This window comes from Etheostoma spectabile, chromosome 23, assembly GCF_008692095.1.
Source record: "Etheostoma spectabile isolate EspeVRDwgs_2016 chromosome 23, UIUC_Espe_1.0, whole genome shotgun sequence".
Taxonomy (NCBI): domain Eukaryota; kingdom Metazoa; phylum Chordata; class Actinopteri; order Perciformes; family Percidae; genus Etheostoma; species Etheostoma spectabile.
This window is the reverse complement of record NC_045755.1, coordinates 4,856,555-4,872,488: the sequence shown is the minus strand read 5'-3', so window position 1 is coordinate 4,872,488 and position 15,934 is coordinate 4,856,555. Positions and strand designations below refer to the sequence as shown.

The window sequence follows — 15,934 nt, the reverse complement described above, 5'->3', positions numbered from 1 at the left end:
TTTTTTATTAACACAGCTGGATATTGTTAAATATGAGGGGCAAACCTGTAATTGTACCAGTGTTGCCGCGGGTAACTCTGTTATCGCGCCCGCCACGGCGAAGAGCACAGAAGAAATTATTGAATGCAACTAACTTCAGTTGTTAGAGTAAGAGCGTGTGAGACGGAGCTGCTGGACCAGGACCTGGACCTGGGCCAGAGATTTGACCCATGGCCAGAATATCATAGTTCATAAAAATGCAGCGCAGTGACGATACAGACGTTTCATACACACAACGTGTGTATCCGCCATTCGACCCGTGCTGGACCCGTTCATAATGATCAGCCGTCTCTCTGTGAGTAGCGTCCATCACACTCCCTCTCGCTGTTATAAATAGCCTATGTGACGATAAAATTTGTTTTGGTTAAAATCAACAAATAATTGTGAGAATGATCGCGATCAAAATTTTGATCAAAATAATCGTGATAATCATTTTGGCCATAATCATGCAGCCCTATGTTGGACTGCTATTATTTTGAACATGTACTGTATATGTTGCCCTAATCGTCACTTTTCCCTGCTTCCACATAGGTAGAAAATCACTTTTCTTCATATCACACCTGGACACCACACTGGCACATCTGGAAAGGTACTAGTTCAACCAGGTACTAGTTACATAACATGTCGTGTAGTGGCTTTTAGGTATTGTTGCATCAGTGGTGTAATGAGTAAGGACTGTTAACAGAAATCTGTTAACAGTTTTATCAAATTATACAACTAGAATTGCAGAATTTCCTCACTGTTAAGTGTCTTCAGGTAAATCATATTACCACATTGGGCTGTATTGCCCAGAGCAGATATGAAGGAATTACAAATCACAATGAAATATAATAATCACATTTATTCAATGTGTCATCCCTATCACAAGACTTAACAGAGGCATGCTTAAAAACTGCAAAGTTGTAGCTTCGCTGCACCTCTGAGCAACTGTCTTGAACTTGGTTAATTACATAACACGCCATTTTGCAGGTGTAAAAATCACTGAAGCACATTGGAAGGTCCCTCTGGAGACGCCAAACAACAGGAAATTGCAGTAAAGAGTTTAATTGTAGAATTGAGAACACTGGGAGGTATAAATTCTTCCACCGGCACTCTGGAGAGCGTTTTCTTTGTTCCTGTCGGTGGGAGAGATAGCAATTCCTCCCACCGTTAACTACCTGCCTGCCTGCCTGCCGACCGGGTTTTGTTGTGTTTCTCGTGTTTTGTTGTTGCTAATAGGCCTAATTGGCCATAACCCAGGCACCCAGAGAGAGGGGGGAGGGGGGTGGAATGAAAGTACCTGCACTTCATCTCACTCTCTTTCGCCTCTGTTCTCTATCTTACTTTCTGTTTTTCTTCAAGGAAAGAGAATTCCACAGAGAAACAGAAAGCACATTAGGGAGGCTATAGGGAGATATCTGTGAGGCCTGTAGTTCTTTGCACACACAGGTACAGGGTAGGGGGTAGGGGGGGTGTAGAGTCCCAGAAAGAGCAATAGGAAGGTGTGGACGTCTGTGCCGTTTCCCCAAGAGCAAAGAACAAAGCCAGGTAATGTTTATGGATGATGATCTTTAAAGGCCTGGCGTTTACTGAGCAGCACTTTGATACTAAAAACGCCCTTGATTATCACTGGGTCAGGCTATAGAATGCATGCTCTTGATGTTTAATTGATGCGGCAGTTTTGTGACAGTTAAATACGTCACGCTGGCGTTTTGATCTCCACACTGTGCCATATCTTATAGTAGCAGATAGCCATTGATGTGAGATCCATTTGTTCTGCGCCGCAAGTAGTGATCCCCTATTTGATCTGAACGCACGTTGTTAATCTTCATCTGTAACATTGCTCACTGTGTGCGTTTGTGTGTCAAACAATCCTGCTCATCAGCACGTAAATCTACTTTTCTAACAGGAACAAAGCCCCAAGCATAAAATAACAGATACATTTGCGTAACATATCTGTGTCCCCATGTAGAAATGTTGTGAATCATGGTGTGTTGTATTAATATTCCTCTGAGATAAAGGCAGAGAAACCGCCCTGCCTGCACTCTGAGGGAATACTATGAGAACAGTATGTCAGTGGGCAGATTGTTCGTGTGTGTGTGTGTGTGTGTGTGTGTGTGTGTGTGTGTGTGTGTGTGTTTGTGTGTGGTGTGTGGTTGTGGGTGTTTGGAGATGGGACCTGAAGGAACACCGCGAGGACAATCTGTCGCCCCTACGCCTGGGCTGGGGACAGATGATGTGCTCCCACTGCTGAGCTGTGTGTGTTGTAAGGGGGGGGGGGGTTCAACAATAACAATAGCTGTATTCCATGTTGTCGAGGTTTCAGATTTTTTAGCCAACATAAATACAGAGATCTTCCTTGTCTAGCTCCCATGTGCTAAACTGTGATATTTAAAATAAATGTAATAAATAAATAGTAATAATAAATAAATGTGTTTTCATTACAAAGCACTGAAAGTGCTGGAAGTTCTGTAGAGAAGTGAGAATTTTGGTAAGGAGCCTGTTAGTCTATACTGGCCGTTTACACTTTGGTAGCACAATAAAGTAATATGGCTGTCACAGTAGTCAAACTAACGCGCAACTATTGGAAAATAAAAAATGAAGTGACACACATTTACAATGTGAGGAAGTGTTAACTAAATTCAAACAAAATGGTGGAAAGTTATGAATGGAAACTGATGGATCTCGTTTCTGCTGCCACTTTTTCTGCCGTGATCTCAGTAACAGTATAGTGTGTCGTGTTGAGGTATTTTTACATTGCGCAAGATTGGCAAGTACATACAGCTCCTTATCTACACTGTAAAAGTACATCTATGGCATCCAAGTCTACAAAGATATGTGGCCAAACACTGCAGGATACAGGATGACAATGACAATGCTGACCACCGATTTTATTATTGTATTGGGTCACAACGCACAGGAAATCCGATGGATTGTTTTCTTGCACAAAAAGGGGAACGAGTCATTTTTACTTTATCTCAGTTCCTCTGTCCAGATTGGCATAATATAAGCTATGTGTAAGAACACATGCTGAAAATTCCTATGAAATTAATACAGTCTTGTAGGGCGGGATCAAGGCCCTTATTTTTGTTCTTCCTCTAGTTTTTCCTCTAAAGTAACTGAACATGGAACAACACCAGGGAGGGGAAAGCAACCGATTTACGGGAAATGTGGTTTTCATTTTGAGAAACCCCAAATGCTACACACAGCACCTTTAAAAGTAGACCAGACGCTAGGCAGTCCTTTGAAAATACTAGCCCACCAAACATTCCCATTCACTATCTCTCAGAACTTGCATGGCTGCAGTGACCACAGGCCAGTCTTCTTAGCATTACTCACCATTGTATTTACAGTGAAACCCTTTGTTACCAAGCACTTAAGACCTGACGTGTGGTGTATACACACTGCAGAGTGGGGGTGGTGTGTGTATGTGTGTATTCATGCTTATGTGTGTATTTCGGACAGCCGTTTGTCTCTTAAACTCAAACAAGAGAGCGTACATCCTCCATCACAGCTTTATCTGTTTACGCCATCAGCTGCTCAGCACCCACACGCCTGTAAACACACCAACCCACCCACTCTGTGTCTCACACACACACATTAGAAAAAGCAAGCACCCCGGTGGGGGACAATGTCCCTTGTCTTTGAAACGGATTAGTCCTGGTGGAAGTGAAGAGTTCATGCATGGATCATGTCCAAATGCATTAATGTATATGCATGATTCACTGGCTACAAGATTTCTGGAATATTGTGGGAAATTATACAATTCTCCACACACACACACACACACACACACACACACACACACACACACACACACACGCACACAATGTAAGTAAATTCTAATAATCTAAAATAAAAGGATTTCTGAATATTATTTGTGCCCGTTTATACACTCAAAGTCGTTAATTTTCTTTTACCCAGTCTGTCAGATTTGTTTACCTATATCATTTTATATTATTGTCCAATCTGTGTATCTTCGGTTTTCTTACGGCTTTGTGTTAACGGCTATTTGCTATTTTGTCTTTTCCTCCTGTACTGTATGATTACCTGCATCATTCAATGGAATAAGTTCCAAGCCAGCTCATCCTCAAAGGGATCTATTGCAGCTAAACTTTCTGAAAGCCATGAAGCCATAGTCGAAAAGAACGGAGGTTATCTATGCAAAGTAGTAGATGTTGTGAGGTTACTGTCTAAACTTGGAATGCCCTTTAGTGGGCACAAGGAAGGAGAAGAGTCAAAATTGCATGACAATTTCCTTGAGGTCTGCAGTTTTATATCGAAATATGATGCTGATTTTGAAAATATGCAATCCAAATATTTTAATACCACAAGCCTAGATTTTCAAAATGAAATAATTGGCATCTGTGCACACAAGATTTACAACAACATTGCTGAAAAGGTGCAGGAAACTGTAATTTTCTCCATAATGGTGAACGAGACTAGGTCCTCCAAAACTGAGCAGCTGTCAGTGTGCATAACATATGCAAGGAATTGGAAATCAAGGAGCGTGTTTTGTGTTTTATGGACTGCTATGCATCTCGCAACGCTGGGCTTGATATGTGTGGTCTTAAAAACATCCCAATGGTGGCACAGAGTTACGGTGCGTCTGTGATGTCAGGTCATGTGCCTGGTGTGCAGCAGCACAACAAAGAGACTCACCCCTACGCAAACTACATACACTGCTTGGCGCACAAATTAAATTTAGTGCTTGTGTTTATTCAGTTTTTCAATGCAATTATTCAGTTTTTCAATGCAATTATTCAAGCTTAGCCATTCAAATATAAATGATTCAAATTTAGTTTCAGTTCTGCACATATTTCAGCCCATAAAAAAGTCACTACTCTGCGATTACGAAGTGTTTGAGAGCAATTAGTGAAGAGGGAGAGAAGTGGTCAGCACAAGAAAGTGGTATCCATGACTTCATGTTGAGAATGTCATTCATTACAAGCCTCGTTGTGTTTGAGAAGATACTGCGTGTGATCCACATTACGCTAAAGGCCCTACAGTCATCCAACTGCACTGTGTCCAAAGCTGCGGCCCTTACTGACAGCCTAAAAGCACACTTTGTGTCAAAAAGGCAAACAGACTCCTGGAGCGATGTGTGGAAGTCCCTCAAACAGTTCTGTCTGCATTGCCGTGCCCGAAGAAAACACTGCTAACACACAAATTTCAACGGAGCATCTTAAAAAAGCTGAAAAACAACACAAAACAAAAAAAACTACCCAAATCTCTACAAACGTTTACAGTTAGCTCTCACTTTTCCGATTGGGTCATCTCTGAGAGAAGCTTTTTTGCGATAAGGACGATAAGGAACTGGCTGTGGTTGACGATGGAAGCAGCTAGGTTTTCTTCTCTTGCAATCCTTCACATTTAAAGCGGCATTATCCACAAAAACGGCAGTTGTCGGGGCAAGTTTTAGAGAGCCTTTGTGCTTCTTAACAGACATAAAATGCAAATAACATGTCTGTGCAACATGAACAGGGCCCTTACGTGACAAGAAGATGCGTTTTACAACTCAGACATTGTTTAAATTCTCCTACACTGGTCCCTGTCTCGATCCTGCCGGTATCCGGTAGCTGGTAGCTTGTAGCTTGAGGGGTTGACTTCTGATGTAAAAAACTAAAGTGGGAAGTGTTGTGTGAGTGTGTAACTGTCAACTGAAAATTTTCAGTCTTGTCAGACTTATAAACCAAGAGAAATCTATGCATACTGTAGCCTGTCACACGGCCTCTCTTTTCCCTGCGTCTCATAAATTACAACAAATATTTTGGTTTTGGCTGAAGAGAATACTTTTACAGTGCAAAACTAAAAGTCGTCCACATTTCATTGCTCTGATCCTAATTGTGTCAGAAGATGTGACAAGTTAAGTGGCTTCTACCTGTTAGATATGATTGTATTGTTGTAGGCCTACTGTGTTTTACTTCTATGGGTTAAAAATAAACATGTTTATTTAGCATTTGTTTGTTTTGTCCATGCTGTGTTCCCCAAGTGGTAGGCCAGGTCTCAGCTGCAAAAAAATTGTTTTGTTTGCCCCACCTGTCAAAATCAACCTACAGATAGCACCGCTAATGAAGCTAATACATTTCCTTTGCATTCTACACATAAAAAAAAAATCCCACAGATTTGCCAGTGGAACGCTTTTAATGTGAACAACAGGAAATGTTCCAATCTGCATCAGTGTAGCTTAAGCTCTGACTTGGCTGAAAGCAGGTTGGTCTTGGTCAGCCCTTCTACCAAGAGGTTACTGAGAGGCTGTATTGGAAACACATGCCATCACGGCTTGGCTTGGCACGGCTCAGCTAATGCTGGCCATTGAAAAAAAGCCTTTGTGAAGTTACAAAATCTATGTCAGGGGACAGAAAATGCCTTCAAACCACATCTATTCATTCAGGGTGCGTTATGTTGGATCCATCCTACTAACCATGTTTTACTCTACGCAACTTTATGAGTACATTGTATTCAAGTTTCCTTGAAGGCACCACCAAAATAGCAGTTTTTTTTAACACAGTCCCTGCTTGTTTCTGCATTGTTAGTCGACAATAATTATAACTTCAATGAGAAAATAAGAGTAAAAAAAAAAAAGTTGTAAGTCTCTGTAGATTTGTGAATGGATAGCAAATTGAAGACTGTAGTTTAGGGGTAAAAGCATGTAGGTGAGCTATTCACAGAAAGTGTGTCTGTCACATATTGACACATGGGAACAACCTGCTCTCCCAACCTTCGTTGCTGACCCAGAAGTTGCATAGAAAATCCAACACACAACAAAGTGACCCAGCGCTGGGGCCGCTGACCCTGTTAGCTGAGCCCCATCAGTACCCCAGTTTCACTCTGCTAACATTAAAGACAACTGGACTTGATGGAAACTGCATCAAACCCAAGGGCTCCATTCTGAGGCTGCCCACTTGGCCTTGTTTCCTGGACAGAGCAGAGGGGCAAAAACCCATATGTCAGACAATATAATGCTCTGTGAAGTGTACCACTTCAGTGGTGTCTGACAGGAAGGAGAGCACACATGCACAGACACACAATCTGATTTGAGGACAAGGCTTTCTGGATGGCCGCTCTGGCAGATGAAGAGACAGCAGTGACATAAAGTCTGTTTCAGTCAAAGTGACAGTGTTTGAGAGCATGTGCATGTGCTGAAGTGAATGTGTTCACATGCGTTCATTTGCGTCTGAAAGTTTGTGTATGCATGTGTGTCCAAAAAGAATGTGCATATGCTTTTCTTTTTTGGGATGCGCGCGTGCGTGTGTATGCCTGTGTTTGTGTGTCTAATCTCAACGGGCCTGGCATTGTTGCTGGGCTATACTTGCCCTCTCACACACACTACTCATATCTCCCATTCTTTGTCCCTTGTGCAGATGGCATGTGGGTCTTTACTTTTGTATTCTGTCCTTGTGGTCCCTTAGTAGAGAGTCTCAGGGCTTGCAGGAGCCATATGTCCCAACTTAACTGACCTAACTTACACCTCCCTATCTGTCTGTCTGTCTGTCTTACTGTCTGTCAATTTACCTGTCTGTCTCTCTTCCCACTTTTATTTCAATTGTCTCTGTCTACCATCACTACTTCAAAGCCACACTTTTTCTTGCTTGTACTGAAAATCTAAAGAAAGTGGAGGAACAATTTGACCATAGAGGTATTTCAGTGCTAAAATAAAATAAATAATAATACAAATAAATAATAAAGCAGGCTCTGTGTTGAAGCTCCATATGTCTCTTTTGTCTCAGCTGTCCTTTGCTGTCCCACGGCTTTCCTTTTCCAAAACAAACAATCCCACTCTCCCTACCCTCCATATGCTGTTCTCTGACCATTTACCTCTCTGGCCCTCTCACCCCTCGCGCTCACAATGTCCCAGTTCATACACTAGTACAACTCCAGGGGCTATGAAACAGGGAACATTACAAAATACATCGAGCAACGTAGCAAGAGGACACGTGATTCCTACTAAGAGAAAAGACAGGAGACACTGGGAATTGGTTAAGCTTTGCATGGTGTTGCACTTACTGTATGCATGCGCTTGTTGGGGCAAATGTCAAGCTAACATTCTCTTAATTCTACTTGGAAGCAAACAAGTATTATACACAGATAATTGATTGGTCAGCTTGCACACAGGCCTGTAACTGATACTTACAATTTTTCAGATCCAGCCTGCAATACATTTCATACAGCCATCCACATGTTTACAAAAGTTTGTAACATCCACCCCACAAATTATTTTCTCTATTTTTTTCATTATTTTTTGATAGAAGGGCTTTTATTTTTGAGTGTTCACCTACTTTTCTAGTAGTGTTGCAAAATCAAAACACAAAAATTATCTTTATAATGGCTCAAAATATTTGTTGTGGCATTTAATGTGGCTGCTTCCTGTCTCATCTGCGAGGGGAAAGCTGCTGATCTCGAGACATACAACCCTACTGAACATAAAGAGCAGTATGAAGAACGCAGAAGGAGGAAAGTATTTCAGTCTCAGAGTGTACGTGGTAGAAAGTTGTTGAAAAATAAACTTGGTCATGTTGCTTTCTCTCCCACGGGAGATGTCAAGTTCAATGAGGGAATTTTGTTCCTCTAGTATTTACTTGTGTATCTGGGTTGTTGGTCTCAGTCCCCATGGAGTTTCCTACACTGTTGTGTATTTGTGGCTCCCATTTCTCAAGAGGATGAGAGTTTCCTGGCATGCTTTGCATAGTGTCCTATGTATTTTGTATACTATTCATGGTGAAAGGAATGTCCGCCTGGAACTAATGTGTCACAAAACTTTGGACTGAATTTGAGCATGTTTTTTTTTTCTAGCCTCAGTATAAATGAAATAAAGAAGAAAGATCTGTTTTGTCACTGATACACACATACTGTGTGAATGTCTAAAAAACTACTTAAAGCATATTGCATTTGGATATATTCTATATTATAATACCTTTTTGTTTAATGCTAAGAAGAAACATTGTTGTAAGTGCTCTTCAAAAGACAAATTAGAGGCCCTTGTTCTAATCCCCCTACTTCACACTGCCAAAAAAATCAAACACACACACACACACACACACACACACACACACACACACACACACACACACACACACACCCCTTTGCCCTCCATGTCAGATGTACAGATATGATGCTTACTGGCTGCCCAGAGGCCTCATAGTGGCCAGCTGAGAATGCCGATTGGCTGGATGCTGACTGTGTAGTCATGGAAACTGACTTGAGCCCTGTGTGTGACCTCATGAAGGCCACATAAAGGCTGGGTTACAGAGAGAGGGAGAGGGTTCATGTGTGTAATATGAAAGAGAGAGAGAGTGCCTGACTGACACTGTCACTCAACCCAATTTTGTTTGCCATAGTTTAAAAGCAGAGTACCTTGAGCACATACATATTTCTATTGTGTGTGTGTGTGTGTGTGTTAAGAAAATAGCAGCTGACCTACAAGCGTCCCAGGAAAGGTAGCTCTGCTGAAGAGTAGATACCCATCAGAGACACGGCCGAGCCTGGTAAAAACAAACAGAGAGATTTAGCTGGATTTCCCACTCAAAGAAACAGCTAGGTTGACAATAACATGGTCTTTACGGAGATGTTACAGTGGTGAGAAGAAAAAAAGAGGGACAATGAAGTGTGGAGCACATGAGATCTTTAAAGAGATTGAAGGAGAGTGGAGAGAAAAGCCAAGAGGAACAAACAAGGAACATCAATGACTATAAGAGACCAAAAAAGAGAGAGACAGGAAAGAAGGAAATGAGGAATAAAAAAGAACTGGGGTCTCATTTATAAACGTGGCGTATGCACAAAACGGGGCTGGAAATGTGCGTACGCCACTTCCCACGCTAAGGTTGTGATTAATAAAGAACAAACTTGACGGGAGAATGTGCGGCCCTCCACGGAAACTCGGACCCATGCGTACACACATTTTGGAGACAATGGGAATTGGCAACGCAGATGGTGAGGTGGAGAACTGCAGTCAGACTGCAGAAAGTACATGCAGAAATAATGATTACTCGTAATATTTTCAAGTGTTGATGCCTCACGCACATTTTTTCACTCCATATAGAAAAGAATAGAATAAATCTTGAATGTCTACCAAAGTGGACATTTTCCTTTGGCTCACCAGCCATACAAGACAGATAAACATACAGACAACATGTTAGACATAATAAGTGGAGCATATCATCTACGTTATCATGAAAATTAAATCCAGCAGGATTATTTGCGCTTGTGCTGAGTGATTATTGTTTCATAACCACCTTGTAAAATACAACTCAAATCTTAAATAAAAATATGTTCTTAATATTTAATCGGCGCTTTTCACCGTCACATTTGCCCGTTACGAAGCGCAGGAGGAGATTGCCCAACTCCATTGAATACATGATAGCATCAAACACTCTACCATAAGATAACAGCAACAATTAATAACTATATATATACAGAGTGATTATTGTTCCATAACCACCTTGTGAAATACAACTCAAATCTTAAATAAAAATATGTTCTTAATCGGCGCTTTTCACCGTCACATTGTCCGTTGGGTTCAGGAGGCAGACACCATCTCCACATTTAAGAGAAGGCTTAGGACTTTCCTCTTTGATATAGCTCCCCCAGAGTGCTGAACCATCCCTTAGTTACGCTGCTTTAGGCCTAGACTGCTGGGGGACTTCCCCTGATGCACTGGGCACCTCTGTCTTCCTCCTTCTCTCCATCTGTATGCAAACTCATTCCATTAATCCATGTTACTAACTTGACTTCTTCCCTTTCCTGGAGTCTTGTGCTCTCTCGCCCCTCTCCTCTCTCCTCCTATCGCTTCCTGCAGGTGGTTCTGGCTCTGGAGCTGTGGAGTCTGGATCTGTGGTTGGAGTCACCTGCTGCCTCCATGTTCCTGTTCAACACCCTCTGCTACAATTCTCAATGTCTCGTCCGTCCGTCCGTGATGCTGGGACTTTGGCCAGGTGTTAACAATCACAAATTGTTATCGCGTAATGCTGCATGATGGCACTGCAGGAGGACTAACCCCAAATGGAAGAATCAGGAGAGAAAGGGACCATGACAATGACTGTGCTCTTGGATCTATGTACTGAATAGGGTCCAGTAGTGAGGGCAACACTCCGGAATCGTGCCATCCCGGTCTAAATACAGGTCCTTGCCACTCTGGGGGCAACCGGCTGTTCCCTGAGGGAAACGGCAGACAACTAAGTGTTTTATATAAACATTATATATCATCTTTAACTTTATCACTAAGGCTTGTTTGGATATAATGTATAGTTCTGTTAAATCTTATCATACAGATCTGGTATTCCGAAGCTGTCCTTAAGTGCTTTAATGCCTGCCGTTTTGGACGGTATTATTAATGTAGGAAGTCTCAACATCAGGTTTCCTTAGTGTGCGAGAAAAAGACGAAATTATATATGCTGCAATAACTTGCAGCAATTCTCGAGCGTTTGAAAAGTTTTTTGCCGTTTCCCTACCAGCCGTCATAATTCGGCGTAACAAAAGAACTGCCAAGGTTATTAACATAATGATCAGCATTCATTAGGTGCTTGCACTGACTATTTATGGTAAAAAAAATGGGCATGTACATGGCCTGCATAAGAGGCCGATTCATGTATGCACACTTATGGATAATCTGTGATTCATAAAGGGAACACTGTTTACAGATGCGAGTACATACTGTTTGATAAATCTGAATTTTTTGGCGTACGCCATTTTTGGCTTTTGGTCATATGTACACTTTTAGTAAAGCTCCTACACACAGTTTTTTAAATGAGATCCCAGCTGTGAAGAAGATAGAACTATAGTAAAAGGAAAATCAAAGTGTAAAGGGGCAGATTGAGCTATAAAACCATAGACTAATAAAGTATATGTAGACCAGTAGCTCAACACTTTGTGCAACTGAAAACAGTTGAAATAAAAAGTGTTTGCTCTTGTAATATCTTTTGTGTAAAATATGCAGAACAGAATGAGTCCTTCCTTCAGAAAATCTATTCACATCAGAGCTCCCTTACGGAGGCTGTTTAAAACACTTGTCTTCCAAATTTGGAAATTGCACTAGTTAATTGTTCTGCTTGCTTTCATTGTTCAATTCACTGCCGACTCATCCTAGACTCTGTAGTTGCCTGAAAACCTCATGACTCCAGGAAGTCACTACACATAGCCAAGAAAAAGTCAGGCTTCTAACCCACCAGAAAACCACTTTTTTACACTTGTAACATGTTCATTAATGAGCTTTAGAGGTACTTGTAGGGGATTTGGTTTCCTTCGGACAGAGCCAATGTAGCTGCTTCCCACTGCTTCTTAGTCTTTGTACTAAGCAAACTGGCTGTAGCCTCATTTATTCCACAGATAAAAAAATGGTATTGTTTCGCAACCATCTTCAGAACAGAGTAGTCCAGTCTATTTTAGTCCAGTACAGTCAAGTCCTGACCAAAGTAGTCAAGTTAAGTTTTTCTTATCCCATCCCAGTCTAGTCTAGTCTAGTCCATTCGGGGCCAATTCAACCCTATCCAGTTTTGATTGAGAGCAAATGGAAAAAGCCAAGATGTCAGCTATACATCAATATCTAATTATATTATAAAGTGGGTGGAGTAACTTGAAAAGTCTCCTATTGTAGAGTGCTAATGGGTGGGATTCAACTGCAGAGGGAGTCAGCTGGTCATACGTCCTTAATATTTACACACATTTGTAGATGAATTAAAAAAATACTTATATGCAAAATCATCCTTACACTCTCAAAGAAACATCCAGTACAGACACTGTGAACATGGACAAAGCTAATGAAGCCGAGGACAAAGACAGCTCATTACCTGTGTGAAATACAAACTGTGGGTAAACATCCAGATCAGTGGATCTCCTCTTGGCAGACCTCAGCTGCCTCTCTGCCACGTCCAGGCACAAAACAGCCACCCTCCTCCCCTTGTTCCAACCCAACACCTCCCTCTCAAACATCAGCCATTAGACACACACACACACACACACACACACACACACACACACACACTTCCATTTATTACTCTTTAAAAAGGTCACTGTTTTCTCTGGCTAAGCACCCCGTGCTATTGATAATATGCATAAACAAATGGCAAATTTGTGCCACATAAATATGTATTAGCAATTAATAATGGTGGTGTGTGTGAGGGGACGCCAGGTGCATGCCGAATGGGGCTGGCTGGCTGCTGGTGGAGCCGCAAAGCTGGACTAGTGGCTTTATGTTCCTAGCTGGTCTCCCTCTCCTCCACTGTGTCTGCACAATGGCCACTTAGGCACACACCAGCAAAATGACAAGCACACCAAAAAAACCACAGACAAGCACACTCACTTACACACACACACACACACACACACACACACACACACACACACACACACACACACACACACACACACACACACACACACACACACACACACACACACACAGTAAACCCAAACACCCTATGTACACACTGAAGACACACACAGTTACGAAATTAACACTTAGACAATACATATAACATGTTGGTAGAGTAAAATTCACACACACACACAGAAGCATTTGTGCACAGAGGTAGGCCTGAAGGAGTGATGGCGCAGCGGGCTTAATGTCGACCTCTCTCTCTCTCCCAGCTGGAGAACAATACATGTGTTACATTACGTTACATTTCACACACCACTGAGAGCAAAGTAGGACCAAACACAAGCTTCAGTTGTTTAGCGGAATGTCAGTTTCACGAGGGGTAACATAAGTAGAAATCAACTGTAGGTCAAGTGGAGTGGGTAATTGATTGAGTTTACTTAACATTACTCAAACACTGACACTTTAATAATAATTTATGGTCTTTTCTTTGTTTATTTGACGAATGTTCTTATTGTTATTATTTTTATTGTTATTTTGTTGTCTTTATACTGTCTTTTTATCTATTTTTTATTTCTTTTTTTCTTGCTAAAACTGCTGCTGGAACTTTCAATTTCCTACGGGAGTCATCCCAAAGGATCAATAAAGAGAAGTCTAAGTCTATTTAAAGTCCTTGTCCTGGTGTATCATATTTTTATCAGGCAGCTTACTTCACATACAGATGGTGTAACATTGGTTAGTTTTTTTTATTATATTGAGCCAAAGGTATCTTTTTGGGACTGCCTAACCTGCTGTGTGGAAGACTGTCCCCACATGGTTCAGTAAAAAAGCTCAGCTCACTGCTCTTTAACTGAGCTCGGGTGGTTAACCAGCCATACATTTGCCAAACCAACTATTCACCCTTGAAGTTTTTTCAACCCCAAAAATACTGTGTAGAAATCCCAACTTTGTGTGAAGTGTGTGTTTTTCCCAAGGGGGTAAGCCTCTCCTCTCTAAGCGTAGCTCCCATGGCGCCATTTTAATGGTAGAAAGCCATCACTTGCAGTTAGCATCCCACTGACTGCCATTCATTTTGGTGCCACTTTGACAGTGAATAACTTCACATTTGAAGCATTTAAAGACTCTATTTGTCCGTTGTTTATTTCTAACAAAACACAACATTGTATAAAAGACCTTGTACCTCACGTTATGGCGCCATAGCAGACGTTCTTGTAAAAATAGGCGATTGCGTCATAACCGCATGACTTTCCGTCACATAGTCAACAATCACCGTATTGTCAGGAGAAGCAGGCAGACAGTTTGGACTTCCATTGGCTGTTTAGCTTCAATTACTAACGTTAACTAGCATGTTAGTTAGCAGTAATTAGCCTGTGCCTATGTTATCTTCTAACATATACCTACGCTCTCCGTCTCTGCTGATAGGGAATGATTGAGATTTCTCTTGGCCCAGCTACCAGAAGATTTACAACTTAAAGACACGTTGCCCATGTCACAAATACGTCATCAAGCTCAGTTGGAGGCTGCGCAGTAACGTTTAGCCATCATCGGAAAAGTGCTTCTATTTTCTAACGGGATCTGTTGGTCCATTTCTTTAACTGTCTATGGTTTTACCGCCCCCTGGCTCCAGGGGGCAGTAATGTACGCACTGCAACATAATGAAACACACGCAAACAGACAAAACACAAGCAAATTAAGAAAACATCTTCATTAATTTAACAACACATGCGCAGCATTTAGCAAACATGCTGCAAATACGCACAACACAACCAAATACACAAACACACTGCAAATACACAAACACACTGCAAATACACAAACAATGCAAAAAGAACACAACCCAAAAAACAGAAACAATGCTAAAGAAAAGCACACAATCCCCGAAAACAAATGCAACACAAAAAACGCTGCTTATTACACAACGGAAGTTCTCCAGGCCTCTAGGGCTAGCGCTAAGTGGAACAGCCTGACAGCCTCAACCCCAGGGGAAGAAAGTGCGCTACCTTTTTATAATCACGAGTTTACAGACACATCTAAGACAGACTTCAAAGTAGCCACCTTTTTTGATAGTGCTGCAAACCCTTGGTGTTCTCTCAATGAGCTTCATGAGGTAGTCACCTGAAATGGTTTTCCCTTCACAGGTGTGCCTTGTCAAGGTTATTTAGTGGAATTCCTTGCCTTATTAATGGAGTTGGGACCGTCAGTTGTGTTGTGCAGAAGTCAAGTTGATACATAGCCGACAGCCCTATTGGACAACTGTTAGAATTCATATTATGGCAAGAACCAATCAGCTAAGTAAAGAGAAACAAGTGGCCATCATTACTTCAAGAAATGACGGTCAGTCAGTCCGAAAAATTGCAAAAACTTTGAATGTGTCCCCAAGTGCAGTCACAAAAACCATCAAGCGTGACAATGAAACGGGCTCACACGAGGACCACCCCAGGAAAGGAAGACCAAGAGTCACCTCTGCTGCTGAGGATAAGTTCTTCTGGGTCACCAGCCTCAGAAATCACAAGTTAACAGCAGCTCAGATTAGAGACCAGAGGAATAAAGCACAGAGTTCTAGCAGCAGACACATCTCTAGAACAACTGTTAAGAGGAGACTGCGCA

At 41.7% G+C, this 15,934-nt stretch overlaps 1 protein-coding gene across 1 annotated transcript in view; it reads right to left on the bottom strand.

Annotated features, from left to right (window-relative positions):
• sox5 (SRY-box transcription factor 5) overlaps positions 1 to 15,934 on the bottom strand; it is a 260,812-nt gene that overhangs the window by 206,227 nt on the left and 38,651 nt on the right. The window contains exon 2 of the mRNA XM_032504960.1: positions 9,436 to 9,500. The gene's annotated coding sequence lies outside the window, so the exon portion shown is untranslated. The remainder of the gene's footprint in view (positions 1 to 9,435; positions 9,501 to 15,934) is intronic.